The sequence below is a fragment of the Nothobranchius furzeri genome, chromosome 1, assembly GCF_043380555.1.
Source record: "Nothobranchius furzeri strain GRZ-AD chromosome 1, NfurGRZ-RIMD1, whole genome shotgun sequence".
Lineage (NCBI taxonomy): Eukaryota > Metazoa > Chordata > Actinopteri > Cyprinodontiformes > Nothobranchiidae > Nothobranchius > Nothobranchius furzeri.
Genome location: NC_091741.1, coordinates 70,971,363 through 70,997,897, shown reverse-complemented (window position 1 = coordinate 70,997,897; position 26,535 = coordinate 70,971,363). Strand labels below are relative to the sequence as shown.

The following is a 26,535-nucleotide window of genomic DNA, read 5'->3' as shown; positions in this document are numbered from 1 at the left end:
AGGACTCAGCCAGAGGATCGGCAGTGCAGTGTTATGTGTTTCACTGAGACGTGGCTGCAGGACCATATCCCCGATTCCAGCGTCTCTCTGCCAGGATTCCTGACTGTACGAGCAGACAGAGATCTGAAGAGGAGCGGGAACATAAAAGGAGGTGGAGTGGCAGTGCTTGTCATCAACAGATGGTGCCATCCAGGTCATGTTTCAGTGAAATGTCGTCTCTGCGGCCCAGTTGTTGAACTCTTGGCAGTGAGTTGTCACCCATGTTGTTTGCCAAGAGAGTTCACCAGTGTTGTCTTGGCAACCGTTTATATTCCACCTTCAGCCATTGCTGAAAATGCATGTGATGCCATCAGTTCCGTTGTCACTAAGCTACAAACCCAGCACCCCAATGCATTTGTGGCTATCTGGTGATTTTAATCATGCCTCGCTCTCTGCTACACTTCCAACATTTCAACAGTTTGTCAGCCGCTCTACCAGAGAAAACAAGACATTGGATCTGTGTTATGCAAATGTAAAGAATGCATACATGTCCAAAGCAAGACCTCCTCTGGGAAAATCAGATCACGATCTTGTTTTTCTCTGCTCAGAATACAAACCACTTGTTCAGAGGCAACCTGTGACAAGAAGAACTGTGAGAAACTGGTCACAGGACGCTGAAGAAGCCCTGCAGAGTTGTTTTGAGACCACAGATTGGATGACTCTCTGCCAAGGATATGAAGAGGACATTGATGCCGTGACTGGATGTGTCACTGACCATATAAACGTCTGTGTGGACAACATCATACCCACCAGAACAGTGAGATGTTTCGCTAATAACAAACCCTGGATCTCCAGTGAACTGAAGAGCCGTCTAAATGAGAAAAAAAACAGCCTTCAAGGAGGGAGACAGGGAATTATTGAGGAGTATACAGAAGCAACTGAAGATCAGAGACAGCAAGGAGGCATACAGGAAGAAGCTGGAGAACAAACTACAGAGGAACAATATCAGTGTCATGAGCCGGATTGAGTACTCATCATTCTCTTGACATCTTTGAGTCTCTTGCCAGGAGAGGGAGTGGCTAGCTGTTCCTGATCAGCAATCAGCGGGGTGTTTCCTACTTAAGGTGGATGGAGGACACAATTCAATGCCAGAAGATTGCCTCAGCTTGGTAGTACCCAGCCACTCGTGCTTATCTCAGGATCTCTAGGATTATTGTTACTTGTAGTGTTTTTACTCTAGGTATTTTGGATTTTTTACTTTTGCTACCGCCTGGAACTGATTTTGGATTATTCCCTTCTTCAGGATTCCTGTTTGTTGTATGGTCGCTTGCCTTTGGATACTTCCTCTGGACTCCAGGTTTTGGATACTCAGCACGCAGACCAATTCAACAGTCTCCATACCTCTCCTCTCACACCTCAACTCAGTGCCCCATCCACCAGGACGCCCCGCTTGCTGGATGTGTCACTGACCATATAAACGTCTGTGTGGACAACATCATACCCACCAGAACAGTGGGATGTTTCGCTAATAACAAACCCTGGATCTCCAGTGAACTGAAGAGCCGGCTAAATGAGAAAAAAAACTGCCTTCAAGGAGGGAGACCTGTGTTGACCTGTGCTCCCTCTCCTGTGCTCCCCCCGGCTCTCAACCTGCTCCCTCCTACAGCCAGCAACTCACGTTCTACAGTAATTTCTGCAGGACTATTTAGTCCAGAAATGAACTTCAAGAACTAAGACTATTTGCTCACCAGTGTTCTCCCTCCTCCAGATGCAGAACTCCCATAGCTGTACCAACCACAGACAATTCTGTGCATCCTCAGTTCCTTCTCAAAAAAAAAATTTATTTTTATTTTTACCCCGTTCTTGGGCTGTGTTGTGTTCTGCATGTTTTGGGTTAGGTGCCTTCCCTCAAACATGACAATCAGAGATGTCTGGTCAGGGATGAAGAAGATCACAGGCTTCAAGCAGAGGAAGGATTGCACAGATGGCAGCCTGGACACAGCCAATGAACTGAACAAGTTCTTCAATAGGTTCAGTTCAGGAACAAACCCAGCATCCTCCTCGCCTGTACCCAGCCAATCAGACATCCCAACCTCCTCTGATCCAACATTTTCCTGTCACACACCAGCTCTTTTGTCCTCTAACGCAGTCATGGACTCTTCTGGTTCTATAAATCTGTCTTCAACCAAGTCAGGAGATGCTGCTGCCCCATTTACCTCCCCCTCCCACCTATCTGTCTCTAGAAGTCAGGTGAAGAGGCAGCTGGAGGGACAGGAACAAGGCTGCAGGTCCAGATGGTGTCAGCCCCAGAGCACTGAAGGCCTGTGCAGAGCATCTCCGTGGGATTCTGCAGCACCTCTTCAACCTCAGCCTGGTCCAGGAGAATGTTTCAGTCCTGTGGAAGACATCCTGCCTTGTTCCAGTTCCAAAGAAAACTCGCCCATCAGTCAATGATGACTACAGACCGGTTGCCCTGACATCCCACATCATGAAGGTCCTGGAGAGACTCCCGAATAAGCAAACTAGGACATATCAGGACCCGCTGCAGTTTGCTTATCGACATGGAGTTGGAGTTGAAGATGCCATCATCCAGCTGCTTCAACCAATCCACTGTCATCTGGACAAAGCAGGCAGCACTAAGAGGGTCATGCTCTTGGATTTCTCCAGTGCATTTAACACAATCCAGCCTGATGTACTTTGCCAGAAACTCTAGAAGACACAGGTGGGGGCCTCAACTATCGCCTGGATTAAAGACTACCTGACAAACAGACCACAGTTTGTGAGGCTGAAGAACTGCACATCAAACCAGGCGGTCAGTAACATTGGAGCACCACAGGGTACTGTACTCTCACCATTCCTTTTCACCCTGCACACCTCAGACTTCCAGTACAAATCAGAGACCGGTCATCTACAGAAATACTCAGATGACTCTGCGGTTGTCGGGTGTATCAGAGATGGACAGGAAGCTGAGTACAGAGAGCTGGTGGAGCGCTTTGTGGCATGGTGTGGAAACAATCATCTGACCTTGAATGTGAACAAAACAAAGGAGATGATTTTGGACTTCAGAAGAAACAGGGTGGAGTCAAACACTGTTTCCATCATGGGAGATGAAGTGGAGGTGGTTGAGGAATACAAATACCTTGGAGTTCACCTGGACAACAGACTGGACTGCAGAAAGAACAGAGAAGAAAGGACACAGCAGACTGCACTTCTTGAGGACACTTAGGTCCTTCAATGTCTGTAGCAAGAAGCTGCAGATCTTCTACAAGTCTGTTGTTGAGAGTGTAATCTCTTCAGGCATCGCCTGTTGGGGTAGCAGCATCAGAAGCAGGGACCTGAAAAGGCTCAACAGCCTAATAAAAAAGGCTGGTTCTGTTCTGGGGACGACTGTGGAACCACTGGAGGAGATAATGCAAAAAAGGATTTTCCAGAGAATCAAGAAAATTATGGACAACCCTGAGCATTCTCTTCACAAGACTGTCCGACAACGGAAGAGTGTCTTCAGTCAGAGGCTTCTTCAGTTTTGCTGCAACACTGACCGCTACTGGAGATCCTTCCTGCCAACAGCCATTGTAATATACAATAACTCTTTGATGACCTGATTATTATTATTATTATTCTGAGCTACTACAGCAATCAATTTCCCTCTGGGATCAATAAAGTATTTTTGAACTGAATTGAATTGAATTGAATTGAAAATCTGAAACTTTGGACATTTCACATGCACACATGACAATCTGAAACAAACCCAAACTCAAGCTACTATTTCCATTTGGACAGTGTTTTAGGGCCATAACTGATGACTAATCAATCATCCAACCAGTCAGAGAGGAAGGGGCTTTCCACAAATCCATCTAACATGAATCTAACGTTCAGTATTTTCTCTGATGTAGTAATATGTAACATTTTCTTGGTGAAAACAACATTCCTATAATTAGAAATGAAAATAAAAGAATAGCACAATATAGTTACTTCGTCTTCGTCTTCGTCTTCCTCCGCTTATCCGGGTCCGGGTCGCGGGGGCAGCATCCCAATTAGGGAGCTCCAGGCCGTCTTCTCCCCGGCCTTGTCCACCAGCTCCTCCGGCAGGACCCCAAGGCGTTCCCGGACCAGATTGGAGATGTAACCTCTCCAACGTGTCCTGGGTCGACCCGGGGGCCTTCTGCCGGCAGGACATGCCCGAAACACCTCCCCGGGGAGGCGTCCAGGAGGCATCCTGACCAGATGCCCAAACCACCTCAACTGGCTCCTGTCGATCCGGAGGAGCAGCGGTTCTACTCCGAGTCCCTCCCGAATGTCCGAGCTCCTCACCCTATCTCTAAGGCTGAGCCCGGCCACCCTACGGAGGAAACTCATTTCGGCCGCTTGTATCCGCGATCTCGTTCTTTCGGTTATTACCCAAAGCTCATGACCATAGGTGAGGATTGGGACGTAGATCGACCGGTAAATCGAGAGCCTGGCTTTCTGGCTCAGCTCCCTCTTCCCCACGACAGATCGGCTCAGCGTCCGCATCACTGCAGACGCCGAACCAATCCGCCTGTCGATCTCCCGATCCCTCCTACCCTCACTCGTGAACAAGACCCCGAGATACTTAAACTCCTCCACTTGAGGTAGGACCTCTCCCCCGACCCGGAGGTGGCAAGCCACCCTTTTCCGGTCCTCCTTGAACCGTCACCTTATCGTGGTGGAGGAGTTTGAGTGCCCTAATGATCCTAGGAGCTATGTTGTCTGGGGCACTTAGTGCCCCTGGTAGGGTCTCCCATGACAAATTGGTCTTAGGTGAAGGGTGAGACAAAGAACGGTTCGAAGGATCTTTCATGGCGGTTAAAACGAAGAGTCGGAGTACCCGGCCCGGAGGGTTACCGGGGTCCCACCCTGGAGCCAGGCCTGGGGTTGGGGCCCGTGAGCGAGCGCCTGGTGGCCGGGCTTTCGCCCATGGGGCCCGGCCGGGCCCAGCCCGAACCGGATACATGGGCTCGTCCAACTGTGGACCCACCACCTGCAGGAGGAACATGAAGGGTCCGGTGCAATGTGAATCGGGTGGCAGACCAAGGCGGGAGCCTTGGCGGTCCAATCCCCGGACAAGAAAACTAGTTTTTGGGACATGGAACAATATAGTTACATCATAAATATTACTAGAATGAGTAAAAACCTTCTGACATTAAGTGTTTGATTTAACAAAGCAAAACAGTTAAAATTATAAATGTTTTAGAGATGTTTAAATCAGAATTTTAAAAGAAAGGATGTTTTTAAGATCTACCAGGATGAGGGGAAAATCCATGTGTCCCATCCGCTCCCTTTAATCTTTATGTTCATTTGTACTAGTGTGGAATCACAACTCTGAGAATTTAATGTTGTTTATTTTATACATGTAACTTTCTGTCTTGAATCAGTTTACCTGGACTCATTAATCAACCACCTCACAAGACAACTTTAAATGGTTTTAAGAGAGAAGAGCATTTAGCATTTTACAAAATCAGGTAAAAAAACCTGACTTACAGGAGCAGCTGTCAATCAGAGGGGCATTGTTTTCTGTGTCCGGAGCAGATGTGCATCTAGCTTCTAAGGTCCTTATTCACATTCCTTTGTTGTCAGTGGAAAATGTTTCTGCACAGTGGATAACCTCTGGGATATTTCATGTTGAAAGTGAACGGACTGATCGGCAGGTATCTTGGCCACCTGGGGTTCACCTCAGTAGCTGATGGACTGCTCACCCCTGCAGGCTGTTGAAAGGCAGAAAACCCCCACAGACCTGAAAATGTCAATTTATTGTCATTATAAGATTATATAATGTAGCTCAATGCCACACAAAGGATATTTTGTCACAACCTGTCCTGTCTCCCCACTCTGTTCAGTCCTGTCTTTCCTAATTGCTCCCACCTGCCTCTCGTCTCCCAATCACCTTAGATCCCAGCTTCTTGTGTATTTAAACCTTCCCAGTTCTGAGGCCTAGTCCACACGTAGCCGGGTTTTTTAAAAAACGAATATCTGCCCCTCCAAAAACTTGCATCCACACCACCTCGTTTTAAAAAAAAACTGTCCACACGTACCCGGATAAATACGTTGTTAAGGACATGCCAGACCTGTAGGCGGCAGTACTTCACCCGTTCTTAACCTCGTCCTTCGTCTGTGGTCTTCCGCAAGGAGCAGTAATTCCGCTTGCAAAAACAAACAAGCCAAAAGCTCTTGGACAATTGATAAAGCGAGCGCAGCTCTGAGGGCATCCATGCTGTCGGCTAGTGTAAACACAGGTCGCACACGTGATGTCAGCTTTTTTTTGTCGCGGAAAGTGACGCTGCGGACCTTAAAACTCCGGTTTTGTCTGTCCACACGCAGACACCCAAAACGGAGAAAACGCAGATCTTCACTTTGGCCAGGGTTTTTAAAAAGATCCGTTTTCGTGTGAAAAAACTCCGTTTTCGTGTGGATGACAGGCCAAAACGTAGAAAAATATCTACGTTTTGGCAGATCCCTGGCTATGTGTGGACAGGACCTGAGTTCCTTGTCCGTCCATTGTTTCCATGTCCCACATGCTTATCATTAAAAACCTCTTTAAACGTTCCTGCCTGCCTTCTTCCCCGCACCTGGATCCTCACCTCCGCTCAACTCACCTCCACATCCGTGACATATTTGGGTACTTCTTGAGGTGTAGCTCCAAATAACTTTGAAAAAAAAATTCAAAAATATAAATTATGGATTGAAGAATTATACAAAAATATCAGACCTGTAGTTCTGACTCTTTTTAGCAGATTTAGTTTTTACATGACTTTTACCTCTGACGTTAGTAACTTTTATTAACATGTTAAACATGTATATAGTCAGTGGGAAACACGTGACTCTGACAGTTCCCCTACAAGCTGAGTTTAAAGTAAAACCTTCTTTGTTTTAGTTTATAAAACACAGTCTTGACTGCTGAGGCCTAAGGCTCATTTATGACAAACGTTCTGGGACTGGCTGCTCCTGAAAACTGTAACTGGGACTGTGGCTGAAGTAAAAAAAATAAAAATAAAAAAGCATCCCCCCAGGTTGGTGTCCTGTCACTTGCTCCATGGTAACAGCACAGACAACACACAAAGTGTGACATGAAGACCTTCAGGGCTGAGTTGTTGCACCACGGTGACGAGTTCAATCTCACAGCAATCACCATGAGAATCACTACACATGAATCATTTTCTATGTAAAAGTAGGTTAATTATTGATGATTTTTTTTTGTCTGGAAATTACATCACTGATGACCTAAGTTAACATGCTTTCAACACTCATAAATACTTTCAGCCAGTTTGGATTCTAATGGTGAGTTAAGTTCATGATCAAACTTTCAGTGAGGTGAAAGGAAACATCACTCCTACTTTCCCTCACCTCATTCTTCATGTTTGGCATTAATACACAAGACTTTTGAATTTTCTTTCACTCATCCAAATGCAACAGCTCCAGGAGTAAAACTGGAAGTGCCAACAGCACATCTGAGATTGAACAGGGATCCTGCTTTTTCAGCTCTGGGACCTAAATTGTGGAAAGTCCTTCTGACAAAAGTTAGGCAGACTCCGTCTCTCATGATGTTTTATTGTATTGTTGCCTTTACTCAGAGGGGGAAAGAGTACTAAAATGTCCTACTTAAATTGACAATGTGTAGTTTTTTTTTACCAATAATCTCTGGAAATATCCATTGAAATGCTGTTGTAAATGAATTAATTGATGCCCAGTTGTTGAAAAATATTGGCAGTTTCATAACATATAACCATAAAAATCAGTTCTGAAAACATGGGAGCGGGTCTAAGTCTTTGGGCGACGCCATATTGGATGCCATGTTTCCTCCTACGGGAGCCCGTGAGGACAAAACGCATTTACTGATTTGCAACAAACGGTTGCAAAAATTTCACCGTTAAAAACATTGCTGCTCTACACATTTACCTCTTTACTCATTTCCAGTTATGAAAGGAAATCTGATTATCTTGTTATTTTGCTGGAGGTTGCACTCCCAGGGATTTTTGACACTAATGGCCATCCGTTGGTAAGGTCTTATTTAAACACCAAAATAATGCTTGCTTGCAATAATTTAGGTATACTGCCCCCTGTCACCATGGAAAACACACTGTCCCTTTAAGTAAATGTACAAATTTTTAGATGAAATTTTACTCAAGTACAGAAATGTGTCTACATTTTTACCCAAGAAAAAAGTAAAAAGTGTCTTAAATAAAATTTAATAAAATTAAACATTTAGTTACTTTTTTGTTAGCGTAAGGATAATTTCTTCTACGTGTAGCAAAAACAACACTGGCTCATGGCACACACACACACACACACACACACACACACACACACACACACACACACACACACACATGCTCACATTGGCTGGATGAGGTTTTTACAGAATTGAACATTTGAAAGGTGATTAAAATTATTATTTTGACAAAACATTTAATTTACTGTATTAGTTGCCCTTGGTATATGATTAGAATTTCAAGCAATCTGGCAAGAATTTCTCCTGATAAACATTTGCTACCCGACCTCTAAACTACAAATTTATAAACTAGGTTTTGTGACTTTCTCTGAATGACCCAAAGAAAATCAAACAGTCAAATTTCTCAATGTTTTCATGACAAAACTCACACAAGAGACTGTGCTCACACCTGTCAAATAAAACAAGGCAAAGGAACTTCAAACATTTCAAAGGAATGGTATGACAGCTGCTAACATTTGCTGAAAAAAGACATCTGCTCTTTACCACCTGGATTTCAGAGGTCAAGCCTAACATGACAAAAGGTGCACCCCAGTACTTTGGAGCAAGTGTTGATGTTACAGAGAGACCTGCAGCTGGCGGCTTCTCTATCTACCTAATGTAAGGCAGATAAGAGAGCAACGCCAAAAAGTACCATTTGGTAAATATGATCTGACCTGATAACACCCTGACATGGTGCCAAAACAAACGTGCAATACGATTAAAATAACACAGTCCATTCCTATCAAGAAGATGTTATTTAAATTAAAACGCTTAATTCCCAAATGTGGACATCCATACATGGTATTTTCTTCCAGATCAACTTAGACTTGTGTTAATTTGGAAACAAATATATGTTATTTATGAAGTGGGTTTTTGTTACCCTTGATTTCCTATTTCTTTAATCATTATCGGTTCTAATGTAATGTTAGATGTTTGTGTTTATGAGGTTCTACTAATCCCAAACAACAGGGAAAGTTAAAGATGCACACCAAACAACAGTTAGATTATTAGAAAATTAATCATACGTACAGTTTTGTAGTCTGGCTTTAGAATCCTTCTTTTCTCATGAAAAAACATATTTTCCACAAATAATTGTTCCGACAAAAATGTTTTCTTTCAAATCTTTAGAAACTTTGATCAAAGAGAAGTTGTTCTATGTGTTACGGCAACATGGAGGTGCAGAGGCCTCACGGGAGTCAGATGTGTCCTCCTTCCAGTCTGGTGCAAATATATAACAGACTGATGGAACAAAGACACCCTGACAAGAGACAGAATCCATCTGTTCTGCTGACAACACAAATCATCTGATTCAGCTTTTCAAACAGTCTGAAACACTTAGTCTGGGATAACAAAACTCCACAGGAAATTAGGAACATTTCTTGATTGCACATAAAAACTAACAGGGAAAGTGTTTTACTAACTGAAAGTTTGTGTACTGAGTGCTTAATTAGGAGCATTGTTTTTGTTCTGATAGAAAATATGAACAATTTACATTTTCTGTTGCGCATTAAGAGACTTTCCTGCGTGGTACAGTGCCTCAGATGTTTTTCATATTCTGGGTAGATGATGGGATTCTTGTCTTCTTCTCAGGGAACACGCCCACGTCTTGCTCAGGTTTTATGAAGCTTCTGATCATGTTAGAGCTGACCAGCTCATTATGCACTGAGATATATGAGTCTTTAGAAAGCTGAATAATTCCAACAGAAGCTGATAGAAATTTTAATAATTTAGCTTCTTTCAGACATTTTCTGCTTTCCAATAAATGGACAGCTAATGACTGTGTCAGTATCAGATTTGAGTAGATTCCCGGGGCTTCCTGTTGGGTTGTCTGAGTGCAGGCTATGAACATCTGTGTACGCATACATATTATGGTCACTTTAATAAGCTAAGCACCGCACAAAGGGCAAAGCTGTCCCATTATAATTTGTTTAGACTAATCTGACACATTGTGTGTTGAGATAAACAAAAGGCAATGCTGTTCAAACTTTGTTTTGTGGCCATTTTCATACCTTTTACCAGACTTTTGTATTAATAAGACATAAAAGAAAAGAAAAATTTGCAAAGCAGCTAAGGTTTTTATTTCTCATCAATTCATATTTTCTTTCTTCCATTCTCCATCATTTTTCAAGCTCAGTTCTGAACCGAAGAGGCTTTTTGGATGACATGCGAAACACAGATTAGCTTTTTCTTTAGTTATTTACCCATGTAAGTCTCTTTGACAGTCACTCTGAGTTTAACATGCATACTAAACGAGACTATGGTCTTCTACCCCTATTGCCTGCAGCATTAGCTGCAGATGGGAAAAAGACTAAATCGCTCACGTACAAAAATCCCACCCAGATCTACATCACACGGAAAACTGACATTTATGGACCCTCCCATCTTGGCTTGCGATTGGATAAGGTGGAGATTAAACATCAATATTGCATTTTCATATAAAATTTCACACAAACTGGCTTCTGGTCATCCCACCTTCTATGCATATGATGCAAATGTAAATATATGTATGTATATGATGCAAATGTACATATATGTATGTATATGATGCAAATGTACATATATGTATGTATATGATGTAAATGTAAATATATGTATGTATATGATGTAAATGTACATATATGTATGTATATGATGCAAATGTAAATATATGTATGTTTATGATGTAAATGTAAATATATGTATGTATATGATGTAAATGTACATATATGTATGTATATGATGTAAATATACATATGTATATGATGCACATGTAAATATATGTATGTATATGATGTAAATGTAAATATATGTATGCATATGATGTAAATGTAAATATATGTATGTATATGATGTAAATGTAAATATATGTATGCATATGATGCAAATGTAAATATATGTATGTATATGATGTAAATGTAAATATATGTATGTATATGATGTAAATGTAAATATATGTATGCATATGATGTAAATGTAAATATATGTATGCATATGATGCAAATGTAAATATATGTATGTATATGATGTAAATGTAAATATATGTATGCATATGATGTAAATGTAAATATATGTATGCATATGATGCAAATGTAAATATATGTATGCATATGATGCAAATGTAAATATATGTATGTATATGATGTAAATGTAAATATATGTATGTATATGGTGTAAATGTAAATATATGTATGTATATGATGTAAATGTAAATATATGTATGCATATGATGTAAATGTAAATATATGTATGCATATGATGCAAATGTAAATATATGTATGTATATGATGCAAATGTAAATATATGTATGTATATGATGTAAATGTAAATATATGTATGTATATGATGTAAATGTACATATATGTATGTATATGATGTAAATGTACGTATGTGTATGATGCACATGTAAATATATGTATGTATATGATGTAAATGTAAATATATGTATGTATATGATGTAAATATATGTATGTATATGATGTAAATGTAAATATATGTATGTATATGATGCACATGTAAATATATGTATGTATATGATGTAAATGTAAATATATGTATGTATATGATGTAAATATATGTATGTATATGATGTAAATGTAAATATATGTATGTATATGATGTAAATGAAAATATATGTATGTATATGATGTAAATGTATGTATAGAATTTTGGGGCTTGCTTAATCTGACTCTGTCTACTGCTGGACATTTTTGTCAGTAGCAGAGGGAGACAGAAAATGTGTGGAACTCCATTTTTAGCATAACAACAATTTTACATGAAAAAATGCCTGGGACATGCAACAAACTTGCATTTAACATTGTTTGCTAGATTTGAGCTTTTTTTATTTTTACTCACACCATATAGTTTCATACTGAGTGCTTGCACGTATGTTTGTGGTTTTCATTGCATGAATATGTAATTTTTTCAACTCGGATTTAGATTTTTTTGTGTACTTTCAGGTTCAATGTGCTAATACAGTATGATAAAATGAAAAAATGACTTGAAATCCGCATAGGTGAAGTTGTGCTGAAAATAACGATACCAAACAAGGCATAAACAATAAAATATATAAAGGTGAACACTAAAACTTGTCAAAACGGCAAATTTTATTTTATTCGCTCCATTTTCATATGTTCTTTATGATCCTACACTAAAGACTATTTATGGTCAGGGGCATGTCTAGGGAGTGGCCTGGGGTAGAACATGCCACCCTTAAAGTTGGGCCACCCTACTGAGTTCCATTTAAATTGACGTTACTGTCTTACTGACTTTACCTAGTGATAGACTATCCACTCTGGGACTGGGAGATCAGGGTTCAAATCCTGGTTGGGTCATACCAAAGACTTTAACAATGCCTCCCTGTTTGATTTACTGGAGCGAATTAAGTTTGCTAAACTTAACTTAACTTAACGAGATGGTACGGCTCCCATCTACCTGAATCCTCTTGCAAAGGCTTGCGTCTCGGCCCGGCCGCTCCGGTCATCACAGGATCGTCAGCTAGCAGTGCCTACATCACGCTCAGGACAATCCAGACTCTTCTCATGCATCGTTCCTCAAATGTGGAATGACCTTCCAAGCACTACCAGAACTGCGGCTTCCGTTTCAATTTTCAAGAAACTCCTGAAGACCCTGCTCTTCAGAGAGCATCTTCTAAACTTTCACCTTGCCTGCACCCGTCTCCCCTCTCTACCGTCCACTCCTTGTTCCCTACTCTCCATGATTGATGTCAATGTTGTTGTTGTTATCGTTGACGTGAGCCTCAAGGGCAATATGCCGATTATCACTTGTAAGTCGCGTTGGACAAAAGCGTCTGCTAAATACATAAACATAAACATAAGCTTAGTTGCATTTTCTTCTTGAAGAAGTAAACAGCCAAACATAAACATAAACATAAACTTAGTTGCATTTTTTTCTTGAAGAAGTAAACAGCCTCTACGCCTAAGGGTTGCGAGGTCACATGAGAGTTGTATATCTTCATCCAGCCATATACCCCCAGGGTTCTTCTGCTAATCCTAATTAATCCTTTAGGATAACAATGTTTTATCTCCTGTGTGACCGCACAACCAGAGCACAGGGATTTACACAATAGTGCTCTGTTTTATTTTCACAGTTACTCTATCAGAATTAAACACAACACAATTAATGCATGGATCCAACAGAACACTGTCTCTCGTTATTGCACACAAACATGACCCATTAAACCCACAGTACTTTAACAAATGTGCTGCATGTGTGCGTTTGTGTGACTAATTGTGCTTGCAGCTACAATAACAGTTCGCAGCAATGGTTGAGGTCTGACAGGCTATATTGTCACATGGGATTATGTCCCATTTCACTGGAGCTTGTGACATTTTTCTGGGTTTATTGTTAAAACAAAGGTCTATTGAAGACAAGGTTTATTTAATAAAACACAGTGATATGGGGTTTCCGTGAGAGTAATGATTTCCTGTGCTAGATAGTAAAGTACAGCGCAGTAAAATAGATGGTTGATGCTTCCAATGCTTTTTTAATGATCATCAAGGCATTCTGAATAGAGATGAATAGTTTCAAGTGTGCCAAGGGTGTTGCAAAATGATGTTATTAATGGCTGAATGGGGAAAGTCATTGTCCACTTGGTGTTAAGTGAGCCATTCGATCCCAGACCCCAGATTCTGTACCCAGAAAGTTGCATGCTGCTCCTCTGCACTGGGGCCATGTATTGTCAGATTTTGATTTAAAACATTCTTCCGTCAGCAAAAGCATTGAAGATGAAGCCTGACTTAGTCTTTCAGCATAACAATAATCTCAAACACACCACCTGGTTAGCAAAGGAGTGTCTTCGTAAGAAGCATTTGAAGGTCCTGGGGCCTCATTTATTAACCGTACTTGCACACAGATCTGTGCGTATTTCATGTGCAGGAACTAATTTACGCACTTTGTGGTATTTACAATTTTGTACCTTTATGTGAAAATGATCATAAATATAAGAAAAACCTCCGACCATGTGTACAAACAACATCTAGTGGTGGAACGGGGGAACCCGCAATACCAAAGGTCTCAGTCGTCCACACAAATTAGTTTACCCAATAATTAATTATTTTGGTGGAAAAACAGCTGTGGTCTATAATTGGTGCTAAGACACCCAACAGAAATCTGACATTGTAGAATGGATTTCATATTTTTTGTCATCACAATTGTTACTCCTCCCATTTTATGATGTACTTAATCGTTTTTAATGAATTCATATTATTTCAATTTTCTTTTCTTTTCTTTTTGTCCTTGAGAAGCGGCACGTGATTTCACTTTAGATTTGCTAGATAAAAGATTGTTTCTTATTATTATAAAGGATTTGTGAGGGTGTGCTCTCTAGAGTAAATGCATTTCCATGAACACACTGACATGGGAGCCGTCTGGGGCCATGCTGTGATTTGGGATCCATTGTGGAGCGACAGAAAAACTGCCCAAATCCGATTCCAGTTCATATTCTATTTTACAACTACAGGAACCCCCAGAACCTCCTCTGCTCTGCGATCTTAAACGCTGTGTCGTCAAGGTAACCAGACTGAATGACGAAGCTGCACTCACACGTGTCCAAATAAAACTAACTCTAACCAGAATGACTCCTTAAATGTAAAATGTAAATGACCACCCGTTACTCTACGATTTATCATATTCTATTATTTTATTATGTTTTTTAAATCTCTGACGGAGACCTCTCATCTGTCCACAACAACTTGTTTGGTTCTTTAACACTTGCCAGTATCTCAATCTCACAACAATTTCACAATAAAACATATGTTCTCATGTGTGGACACAGAACCCTAAAGTAAAACTTTCACTCAACTCCTTGGAGTTTGATCTAAGCATTTATTTGAAAACCAGAAAACAACCATGTATTTGAAGGTAGGTATCTTTACTCATATCTATTTTGTTTTGTTTCATTTATTGATGGTAAACTGAGTCACAAGGATCCAAGACTCTTCTGTTATGCCCTTAATTCCAGACATTTTTGTCCTTTATCAGAAGGATGTAGAAATATTGATTATTTTGTCCTTCAGTCAGATCCTTGGAGGGTCCGCTCAAAGAAACAGAAGAAGTCAGATTTTAATACCAAAAGCAGGAATACAAATATACTTAAATGTAAAATTCCTTTCCAGCAATATTGATTTATTGTTTTGGTTGGAGGGACTATGTCTCTCACCTGGCCAGGGAACGCCTTGGGATTCCACCGGAGGAGCTGGCCCAAGTGGCTGGGGAGAGGGAAGTCTGGGCCTCTCGACTTGGGCTACTGCCCCCGCGACCCGCCTCCGGATAAGCGGATGAAGATGGGTGTTTTTTTTTCCTGCCCATAGAATATTTTAGTGCATGTATCTATGTGTATTATTTACATTCTGCAGTCTATGCTGCAGTATTATTTATTATAATGCCCTGACAGACATGGTTTTATGTCTGGAGGTTGTTAAAGTGTTTGCCCGCCTCAGCTGCAGGCTGCTATATCAGTGCTGTTGTGCTGCTGATCTCCCTCCTGTGGATTCCAGCCAGGCAAGAGGTCTGCCGCATCCCACTGATTGTGATTCTCAGCGTGTGTCTCTGTGACTGGGTTTGTTTATGAGTATGTCAGGAAGTTTCAGTCACATGTTTTCCTCTGTGTGTGTGTGTGTGTGTGTGTGTGTGTGTGTGTGTGTGTGTGTGTGTGTGTGTGTGTGTGTGTGTGTGTGTGTGTGTGTGTGTGTGTGTGTGTGTGTGTGTGTGTGTGTGTGTGTGTGTGTGTGTGTGTGTGTGAAAATATGTGTGTGGCTTCCCAATTTTGTGGGTGCATCCCATTACACACACACAATCACAAACATGCGCACACACACACACACACACACACTCACACACACACACACACACACACACACACGCACCGAGTCACATACTTTATCATCAAATACCTGCTAAAGCCAACTACTAAGCTCCGTCCAGTCTCTGCCACGTGACTCTTTCTAACTCTACATCCATCTCTCACCACACAGAATCACGCTCACATACACCACATGCACACACAACCACCGCCTACCCTGTGGCTGATTGAGGTTTCCTCGCCTCAACCTTTAGATTTACTGTAATAGTGGAAGGAGCAAGGCAGGAACGAAAGGGAATGGAAGTTAAATTGAAGAATAGGAAAGCAAAGAGAAGGAAAGAGAGTGAAAAATTGGGAGGAGGGAGCATTAGAGAACTGTAGTGAACAGGAAGGAGGAGAAGAGAGACTGAGATGGGAACCCAGCGTAGAACAAAGGTGAGAAAAGGAAAAAAAGGAGACAAGAGGAATCAGAAGATGGAAGGAGTGTTGGAGGCAGAGAGTAGTTCTGATTGGAGGAAAACTCCAGAAAACATCTTCTATTAAAGTGAGATTACAGCCTCAGTAGAGTGCAGCATGACTTTACAACCTCTGCCATCGGTGGCTGATGATATAAAACCCCATTTTAAAGATCAATTTGTCACTTTTCATCTCCTCCTACACCTCATTTTCCTCCTCCTTCCTCTCCGGGCATGAGCATACCAGAAGAGCAGGAAGGTGATCGAGGTTCAGCTTCATAGGATGGCACGGGTGAGACTGAGATGGATTCTGAATATTTATGAGCACTTTTGATGATGTCATCTATAATAAACCCTACTTTCTCTTGTGACTTTGGTTTCCTGCTTGTGCAATAAGAGCTTTCAGGATCCAACAAACACACACACACACACACACACACACACACACACCACACACACAAACTGCATTAAATGCATCACTGACTAATCCATTCTTCATTTGGAGAGACAGAAACTTTCCTCCCAGACGTCACAGATGAGCTATGGCCACAGCTTCTAAAACAGTTAAGGGACTCCAGGAGTTCCAAAACAAATGAACAAAATGCTTTCAATCAGATTCATTTTACTCTGAAAATGTACAATGACTCCAAGATACTCTACTGTTTTCAAACAATCATAACATAAGCTCCTAGACTGAATCCTGAATTTCTAAGTCTGGAGATTTACAGCTGAAAGTCAAATATTAGAGAAACGTGCAAAAGTTATTTTATTTCAGTAAAACTGTACTCAACCAGAAAGCACACCTAAACGAAAACGAACAAAACACATTGAATGGAATGGCATACAGATGTCACTAATAAATAATAATTCAGCCTCCTTAAAAAATAAGTCAGAAGGGAGAAGTCCACAGCTGCAGGTTGTAATACTGCTCTAATTGCATCGTGTAAGCTCCGCAGTTATTTCCTCACAGATGCATTAATTTCTGATGCAGGGATATTTAAATATGGTAAAATCAATTATTGGAAAGCATGTGCAAGATGTATATCACACTACCAAATGATTGTTATGCAAAAGCAGAATATTTCATCGGCCACCAGATTGATTTGAAGGACACTCTCAATAAATCTTTTGATCTATAACTTATTAAATTTGGAGTAAAGCCTTTTTAGAAATGCCAGCATAGCTACTCAACCTCAGCAAAAATAAAATGGCTATAGCTGTGTCAGTTTAACAGATACCCAATCCAGTGGTGAAGTGCTGGTGTCTAGCGTAGAATAGGAATCATGAATCTATAGCACTGTTCAACAGATGTGTGTGTGTGTGTGTGGGGGGGGGGGTCACAGCTGTCAGGAGAGTGGAGGAGGGCCCCATCAAGGAGAGTTAGGATGGCCAACAGTGCTGTCTCTATGCTGGTGTAGTTCTGACTTCAACTTTTTAGGCCCTCTGGGGCCCCCTTGTGGCCTGGGGGGCCCAAGCTATTGCCTGCCTTGCCCAGCGGAACGCGGCACCTCTGACCCCATCATACTCTCTGAATGCCACAGAAAGTGCAGGAGCTTTGCTTCAAAGTTCATCTTTGACAAAGTGCTAAATGTTGCAGATTTTCTGCTGAAAGCCAATGTGGTAATAGCTATAGTATTTGTACTATTCACAACACAGACTTGAGTTCATTGAATTACTCCTGTCAATGTTCTATCCTACTACAACAAGTCCACAAGGCAGCTGGATAAAAACGTGTCGACCTTTGCCATACACATGTTTCATGTTTCAGATATGTGTTTGTGGAAAGCTATCAACTTTATTGTTTATTATGCATATAGTCCTTTGTTGACTCAGATCAAAATCTGCACTTTGAAAAACAAAACAAAAAACTTTAATACAACGTGGGACGGTGATTCATTCATTCCAATCAGTGACATAACTGTAGCTAGATCTATAACATCAGATGAGTAACATATTTAGGGAATCCAACAACTTAAAAAATTGTAATCACCAAACACTTTCAGACAACATATAATTATGCCAAACGGGGCTTTTAACTTTCTAAATGACAATAACACAACGAGCCTCTCTGTCAGAATAGCCTGACACTTTGTTGGTGGCACCATGCCTCAGTACTGTGCAGTCACTGATGTATAATCAAGTGTGTTTACACACATCATAAGACATCAACTATTCCTTCTGTCAGTACAAAACAAGTCTTTGTTGTACAGATTGTGAACCAGAAGACTTTAAAGTAGTTTGTAGATAACAAAGACAAAAACAGTCTGAGGTAGCTAGCTGGCAGTAATAAAAACATGTACAGTTCATCTGTTCTAAACTCTCTTTCACTTCTCTCAGATCCACAACAGCAGAAGGGTCGCAGTGAAAGAGGAGTGCTCCTTTAGTGAATAGCAGGGCGACCTTGCTCGTCACTTTATAAAACTGAGCGTAAAAACAGGAGCTAAAATTGGAGCAGATGGTGTGCGAGTTTCTCCTCCGAGTGCACACAGAGAAAGAATCTACATAATAGCCTACAGCTAATCCACTGCACACCAAAACTCATTACGTCCTATGAAGGAAAATGTAAAACTTGCTCCCCAAGATGGAAAGAAATACGTCTTTGAAGGTGAAGACCTTGGCACAAGCCGATTCATTTTCCTCATGTGAGAAATTCTTTTATACACACTTCAGCAGATTTGACTCATCTTTATTGATGCTGAGCTTTGTAGCGGTCTGACAGAGGGCACCTGCAGCTCCTCACCCACAAACATAGCAGCAGCACAGATGGGCAGCTCCTTAGTGTTGGCACGCTATAAACGATATTCAAACCCTTTAACTCAACTCACCTGAGAGCCGCTCCTTTCACTGATACGTGCACTTTGCAAACAATTATTGTGGACCTGCCTTATTCAAATCTCACTTTGCAGACCCTCTGAAAACCTATTTCCACTAAATATAAAACACCTGACCCCAACAACTCGGTCAGGTCTCTCGAAATAGCAGGAGGACTGAGTGTTTGAGTGTGAACCAATCAGAGAGCAGGCAGCCAGACCTTCACATTCAGCTTTTAGTTCAGCATTTCATCATGACCACGACGGAGCAGTTAGGTGATCTGTACATCATCTACTGTCACTTTATTGACATTATGTTAATTTCTTGTGAGAGAACTTTACTCTGGTGTAACGCCCAGGGTCAATGTTGACCTATATACTGACCTCCATAGTGACCGGTCATCTAAAGAACTAATTCCAATATGTACAATAGGTGGTTTTTCTATTCTATCTTCTAACACCCAGAATATTCTGTAGTGCTTGTTGACAAGATTGCCAAACTAGGTCTCCAAAAAAAGCCTGTCCTCTTATCTCAGACTGCTGGATTCCACACGCTGAATAAGAAGTAAACTTTTACAACTCATAAGTTAAATATCTTAGGTGTGTTCTTGCTGTGTCTTTCTAAATCCATGCTTTCGTTCTTTTTTAAACACAGAAACAGTTTTGTTTACCTGTTTGTAGCTACAGTTTCGCCGACGGCTGCCGGCTTCTTCAGGCTGACGCTGATGGTGGCGCGTCACTTCCTTCTCCGTTTATCTGCGGGCAGTAGAGGACGTTGCAGATAAACGGAGAAGGAAGTGACGCGCCACCATCAGCGTCAGCCTGAAGAAGCTGGCAGCTGTCGGCGAAACTGTAGCTACAAACAGGTAAACAAAACTGTTTCTGTGTTTAAAAAAGAACGAAAGCATGGGTCATAAGTTAAATAATCATTTATAATCATATGGTTGAATGAAACAGATGTTATATGAAATGTTTGAATAATCTGTGCCTAATTCAGTGAAGTTGAAATGAATATTGTTCTTACAATGATCCTTTCACATCTTATGATCAGTACTGTTTGATTTAACAAGTTAATCATTATCTACACTCACACACAATGCTCATTAGATGCAAATTAAGGTTAAGGTCATCTCACATAAAGTTTAAAGATTCTTTATCCACAGAACTAGAACAGCGTGTATCTGGAAGGTGTGGTTTTATGAGGGATGTTTGGTAAAGCCAAACATGTCTAATTCTGATTCACAGAAATCATATTAATTCAATTCAATTCAAAAATACTTTATTAATCCAAGAGGGAAATTGATTGCTGTAGTAGCTCAGAATAATAATAATAATAATCAGGTCATCAAAGAGTTATTGTATATTACAATGGCTGTTGGCAGGAAGGATCTCCAGTAGCGGTCAGTGTTGCAGCAAAACTGAAGAAGCCTCTGACTGAAGACACTCTTCCGTTGTCGGACAGTCTTGTGAAGAGAATGCTCAGGGTTGTCCATCATTTTCTTGATTCTCTGGAGAATCCTTCTTTGCATTATCTCCTCCAGTGGTTCCACAGTCGTCCCCAGAACGGAACCAGCCTTTGTTATTAGGCTGTTGATTCTTTTCAGGTCCCTGCTTCTGATGCTGCTACCCCAACAGACGATGGCTGAAGAGATTACACTCTCAACAACAGACTTGTAGAAGATCTGCAGCATCTTGCTACAGACATTGAAGGACCTAAGTGTCCTCAAGAAGTGCAGTCTACTGTGTCCCTTCTTGTAAACGGCTTGGCTGTTCTTTCTCCAGTCCAGTCTGCTGTCCAGGTGAACTCCAAGGTGTTTGTATTCCTCAACCACCTCCACTTCTTCTCCCATGATGGAAACAGTGTTTGACTCCACCCTGTTTCTTCTGAAGTCTAAAATCATCTCCTTTGTTTTGTTCACGTTCAAGGTCATCTGATTGTTTCCACACCATGCCACAAAGCACTCCACCAGCTCTCTGTACTCAGCTTCCTGTCCATCTCTGATACACCCGACAACTGCAGAGTCATCTGAGTATTTCTGTAGATGACCGGTCTCTGATTTGTACTGGAAGTCTGAGGTGTACAGGGTGAAAAGGAACGGTGAGAGTACAGTACCCTGTGGTGCTCCAGTGTTACTGATCGCCTGGTTTGATGTGCAGTTCTTCAGCCTCACAAACTGTGGTCTGTTTGTCAGGTAGTCTTTAATCCAGGCGATAGTTGAGGTCCCCACCTGTGTCTTCTGGAGTTTCTGGCAAAGTACATCAGGCTGGATTGTGTTAAATGCACCGGAGAAATCAAAGAACTTGACCCTCACAGTGCTGCCTGCTTTGTCCAGATGACAGTGGGTTGGTTGAAACAGCTGGATGATGGCATCTTCAACTCCAACTCCATGGTGATAAGCAAAGTGCAGCGGGTCCTGATATGTTCTAGTTTGCTTATTCAGGTAGACCAACAGGAGTCTAGGACCTTCATGATGTGGAATGTCAGGGCAACCGGTCTGTAGTCGTCATTGACTGATGGGCGAGTTTTCTTTGCAACTGGAACAAGGCAGGATGTCTTCCACAGGACTGGAACCTTCTCCTGGGCCAGGCTGAGGTTGAAGAGGTGCTGCAGAATCCCACAGAGCTGCTCTGCACAAGCCTTCAGTACTCTGGGGCTGGCACCATCTCGACCTGCAGCCTTGTTCCTGTTCAGTCTCTCCAGCTGCCTCTTCACCTGACTTCTAGAGACAGATAGGTGGGAGGGGGAGGTAAATGGGGCAGCAGCATCTCCTGACTTGATTGAAGACAGATTTATAGAACCAGAAGAGTCCATGACTGTGTTAGAGGACAAAAGAGCTGGCATGTGACAGGAAAATGTTGGATCAGAGGAGGATGGGATGTCTGATTGGCTGGGGACAGGCGAGGAGGATGCTGGGTTTGTTCCTGAACTGAACCTGTTGAAGAACTTGTTCAGTTCATTGGCTGTGTCCAGGCTGCCATCTGTGCAATCCTTCCTCTGCTTGAAGCCTGTGATCTTCAAAGAATCCTAAACTCTTCTGGTTAAACATTCAAAGATCAATAAGGTTGCTGTTTCATATTTATATGGAGTAATCACATTTTATTGGTCATAATTAAATATGCAGTTGTTATGCTATAAAGTGTGATGCTACACTGGTGAACACAAAACTTCTTCTCTACACACATTTGTGTTAATGTTTCACTGAGAAGAACAAAATGTGGAAACATTTCAGCTTTTTTTTTTTGAGGATTGTGGCGTATTATTTAAGACATGGACACAAAAACACAACTATGTGCTACAACCATTATATGTAATGGCAAAGTTCTTACCATGAGCATTATAAAATCAAGCGTATGCTCAGCTAAATGTGTATTATCCCTAACAGCTGAAACAGAAGTAGCTGTTTCTGTGTCAGATCAGCCACCTGTGGCGTTTCCAACCAGAGTGACTCTTTACCTATTCCAAAGGCAAATGGGGAACTCCCGAGAGTTTTCCCAACACTCCTGTGTCAAAGCCACATCCCTCCATGGCTTTTATAATGTAAGACTCACTTCCTGCTTTAGAATTCTAACGAATTTTGCATCTGCCTGATAGATCCCGGTGGCTGCCTGGTGTGGTCTGGGTCCCTGGGCTCTGCTGGGTCCCCGGCGGGGGTGGTCGCCCCTGGGTCCCGGGTCGCTGGGTCCCGGGCTCGGCCGGCTAGGGGGTGGGAGGCTGCGGGCGGGCCTGAGGGCTTGCCGCTGATATCTCCCGGGACTCTGCCGGCTGCTGGTTGTGGCCCCCCGGGGCGATCCTCTGTGCCTCTCGAGAGGGGCGGGGGCCTTTCTGGTTGCAGTCTCCTTGGGGTTCCTGTGTTCTGGGGCAGCGCCTGGATCTCTGGGACTTGGAGCTCCCCCCGTCTCCTGTGCATCTTTGGGGGGTGGATATGTGGTCCCTCACACTCTCTGTTGGACACTCCTATAGAGAAACCTTACATAAACAAGCGCGTGTACACACACAGGTGCTCACATGGTGCTCTCAAAAGTATGGGCTTGGGCACGTTAAACACAGGTCTTAAGACTATGGTGGGCACTTAATGCACTGTGATTTATTATCGTGATTCTTCAGTTAAGCAATGTTGATTATATATTTCCTCATCAAGTTGACGCAGTGATAGCTTGATCTTGTTGTATTGTTGTTGTGTCCCTTTTTTTTGTCTTTTTGCTTTTTTTTTTTTGTCTTTTTCTGCAGGTCTAGAAGCAGACTCTTGTTCATTGTTTATTTTTGTGGAACCACCCCCCACCCCCACCCCCACCCCCTCTCCCCACCTTTTCTTTTCCTTTCTCTTTCACCTCTGTCTCCGTGTCTGGTCGGAATTACAAAGCATTCAAACACAATAACAATAAAGTTTTAAGTATCAGGCGTGACATTAAAAGCAGAAGCTTTAATGCTCCACCTGAGAGTAAATCTGTAAGGCTTGTCACCAGCATTCAGACATCAATTCTGCTTGCTTCACAGCCAGACAGGACACGGTAAATAAAAAAAAAAAAAAAAAAAAAATTTTAACGAAACTCTGTTGAGGAAAGTCGAGGCCTACCGTGCTGTATTGCCCTGTGATTAATGGTAGTTTGCACAGTTTACAGGTGAAATAAGAGCAGTTTGGCTTCATGTGCGAGGGTTTAAAGAGCAAGTCACCCCCAAATCAACTATTTTTTTGGATAAACTATATAAATGTGTGTCTAATCGTGCTGCAGACGCGTGTAGTTAATAGTTTAGCATTTTAGTTAAAATTAAAATTTTCTGCCTAAAACTGTCAGTGTTGTGCCGTTGTCAGGTAAAAACTCTGCACTGCATTTAAATAAAAATCTGCCATTGCTATTGGCTAAGAGGTACCCTAGAACGTTAGCTGGTACCATATGATGTCACAATGTCGTCGTGAGCCTGTGTGTGTGTGTATTTGTTAGTGGCTCCGCCCTCTCGGTCTGCTAGGCAACATCATTTGTTGCATTTTTCAAACAGGAAGTGTGAGTGGAATAATACTCTGGTTATGGATCAACTGGGAGGGTGGATTTGTGTTTCTGCTCACCAGTCGGAAGATGAAGGGATTAAAAACAATGATCTGTGTTCTAACCACATGTTAAGGTTATAGAATTTTTTCATTTGTGACATTTTGTTTCAGATTCAAACAACTTTTTGAACCCAATCTGCACATTGCAATGTTGTTTCCATTTGTTAAGAAAAAATGTGCATAAGGTTTGGAGAAAAGTCCTTCATACACCAACCTCATTTCTGGAATTGTAAAACGAAGGCTGTGGTCTCTCCGAACATTGTAAAAGGAGTTATTAATGACTTGCTGTGTGTATCTGGGTTGATAAAAACCAAATCATGTTTAAATGTGCATGGTTTTATTGTTGTAACCTTTAATGTCTTCGTGAAGGGGACACGTAGTGGCAGGGCCCTTTTTATTCTTCACTGGAGGAAATGGTCTATAATATGTATTCTTCCCTTAATGTGGCTCAAACAGAAGCGTGTGCCCCCACACGCTATATCAAGATGACCGGCTACATCGAGGGAAGTGTGCCATTTCTTATCTTAGTAAACTACACCTATGTGGCACTGTTACAAAGGTCAATGTGTTTTGGCTAATAGCTCCTAAACCATATTTTCACACTTATAGACCTTTTATCACCTTAATCTCTGGATGGTTTTGCATCATATTTGTGTTAGATAGGTAGGTAGGAAGGTAGGTAGGGATAGATAGATAGATAGATAGATAGATAGATAGATAGATAGATAGATAGATAGATAGATAGATAGATAGATAGATAGATAGATAGATAGATAGATAGATAGATAGATAGATAGATAGATAGATAGATAGATAGATAGATGATAGATAGATGATAGATAGATAGATGATAGATAGATAGATGATAGATAGATAGATAGATAGATAGATAGATAGATAGATAGATAGATAGATAGATAGATAGATAGATAGATAGATAGATAGATAGATAGATAGATAGATAGCGCCTACCTGTTGGCAGCAGTACAAAGAAGCCACACCCACTTCCGCCTAACTAGACAACTATGCAAAACATACTTTTATGTGCCTCTTCTGGAGCAAATCTAAGTGAAACTTGGTAGAAAAGAGGTACAAGCTAATATTTTGGTGAGATTTGGTGAGAAACACACTAAGAAAAAAATTTAACTGCAAGTGACTCAATAACTTTTTAAACTTTAAAATTTTAAACCCTGGTCTGTCTGCTCAGAGTAGTCTTGATGATGACCTATTTCATTTTTTTTTTATTTTTTCCTTCTTAAACTAAACTTCACTGAATTAAAAATAAAAAACACATGATACTTTGCATGTGTGCATCAACCCTTTACTAGTGAGCAACAAGAGCTGTTCATAAGTTGAATTGTTGATGGGCAGGGAGGGGCCGTGACATTCTTATAATTGTAAAGGAATAACAAACTTATAAATTAACGATCTTACAATTTTTGTAAGTTGCTATGTATTACCCAAAACATTGGGACACTTCTCATATTGCAAGAATGACATCAATGAGAAGTCAGGTGTAGAGGTATGCAGAGGCCTGACTTCAAACCAATAGAGCACCCATATGATAGAAGATATGAGCCAGACCTTCTCCTTAACTGTCCTCACAAACGCTTTTCTGCAAAAATTGTCTCAAATTCCCATAAGTAGACTCATAAACCCCATGGAGTATCTTCTCAGAGGAGATAGAGCTGTTATGGTGGTGAAAGGGAGAGACACACAGAAATGCCCTAAAAGATTTCCTTTTGGTAGTGTAGTGTTTATCAGTGTTTATCAGTCAAAACAGATGTTTCCATCAGAGTGGATATTTAACTAAAAAATGCATTAAAAACATGTTTAAACATTTCTGTTCAATTTTATATTTTTAGTGTCTAAAATCCTGTCTGAAGTTAAAATGCATGAAGGAAAGAGCCAAGAAATGCATCTTGAAGCAGAAGCCTGTCTGCCAAAGATACACTATAATAATAATAATAATAATAATAATAATAATAATAATAATAATAATAATAATAATAATAATACCAACAACAACAATAATAATAATTAATACAAATATGCATTTTTCCCCTTATACCCCCAAAAACAAATCACCAAGCCTGCCTTGTTCATACAATAAAATCTGAATTATTTTACTTTCACTGCACCATCCGTTTATTTTGACAGGAAAATCAGCTGATATCCCTTTAAAATCAATTAATCTGTTATGACAGTCTAGTGTTCTGGGGAT

The 26,535-nt window shown here is 41.1% G+C and overlaps 1 protein-coding gene across 1 annotated transcript in view; it reads right to left on the bottom strand.

The window, feature by feature from the left end:
* cplx2b (complexin 2b) overlaps positions 1 to 26,535 on the bottom strand; it is a 75,282-nt gene that overhangs the window by 47,194 nt on the left and 1,553 nt on the right. The gene's annotated exons all lie outside the window — the stretch shown is intronic.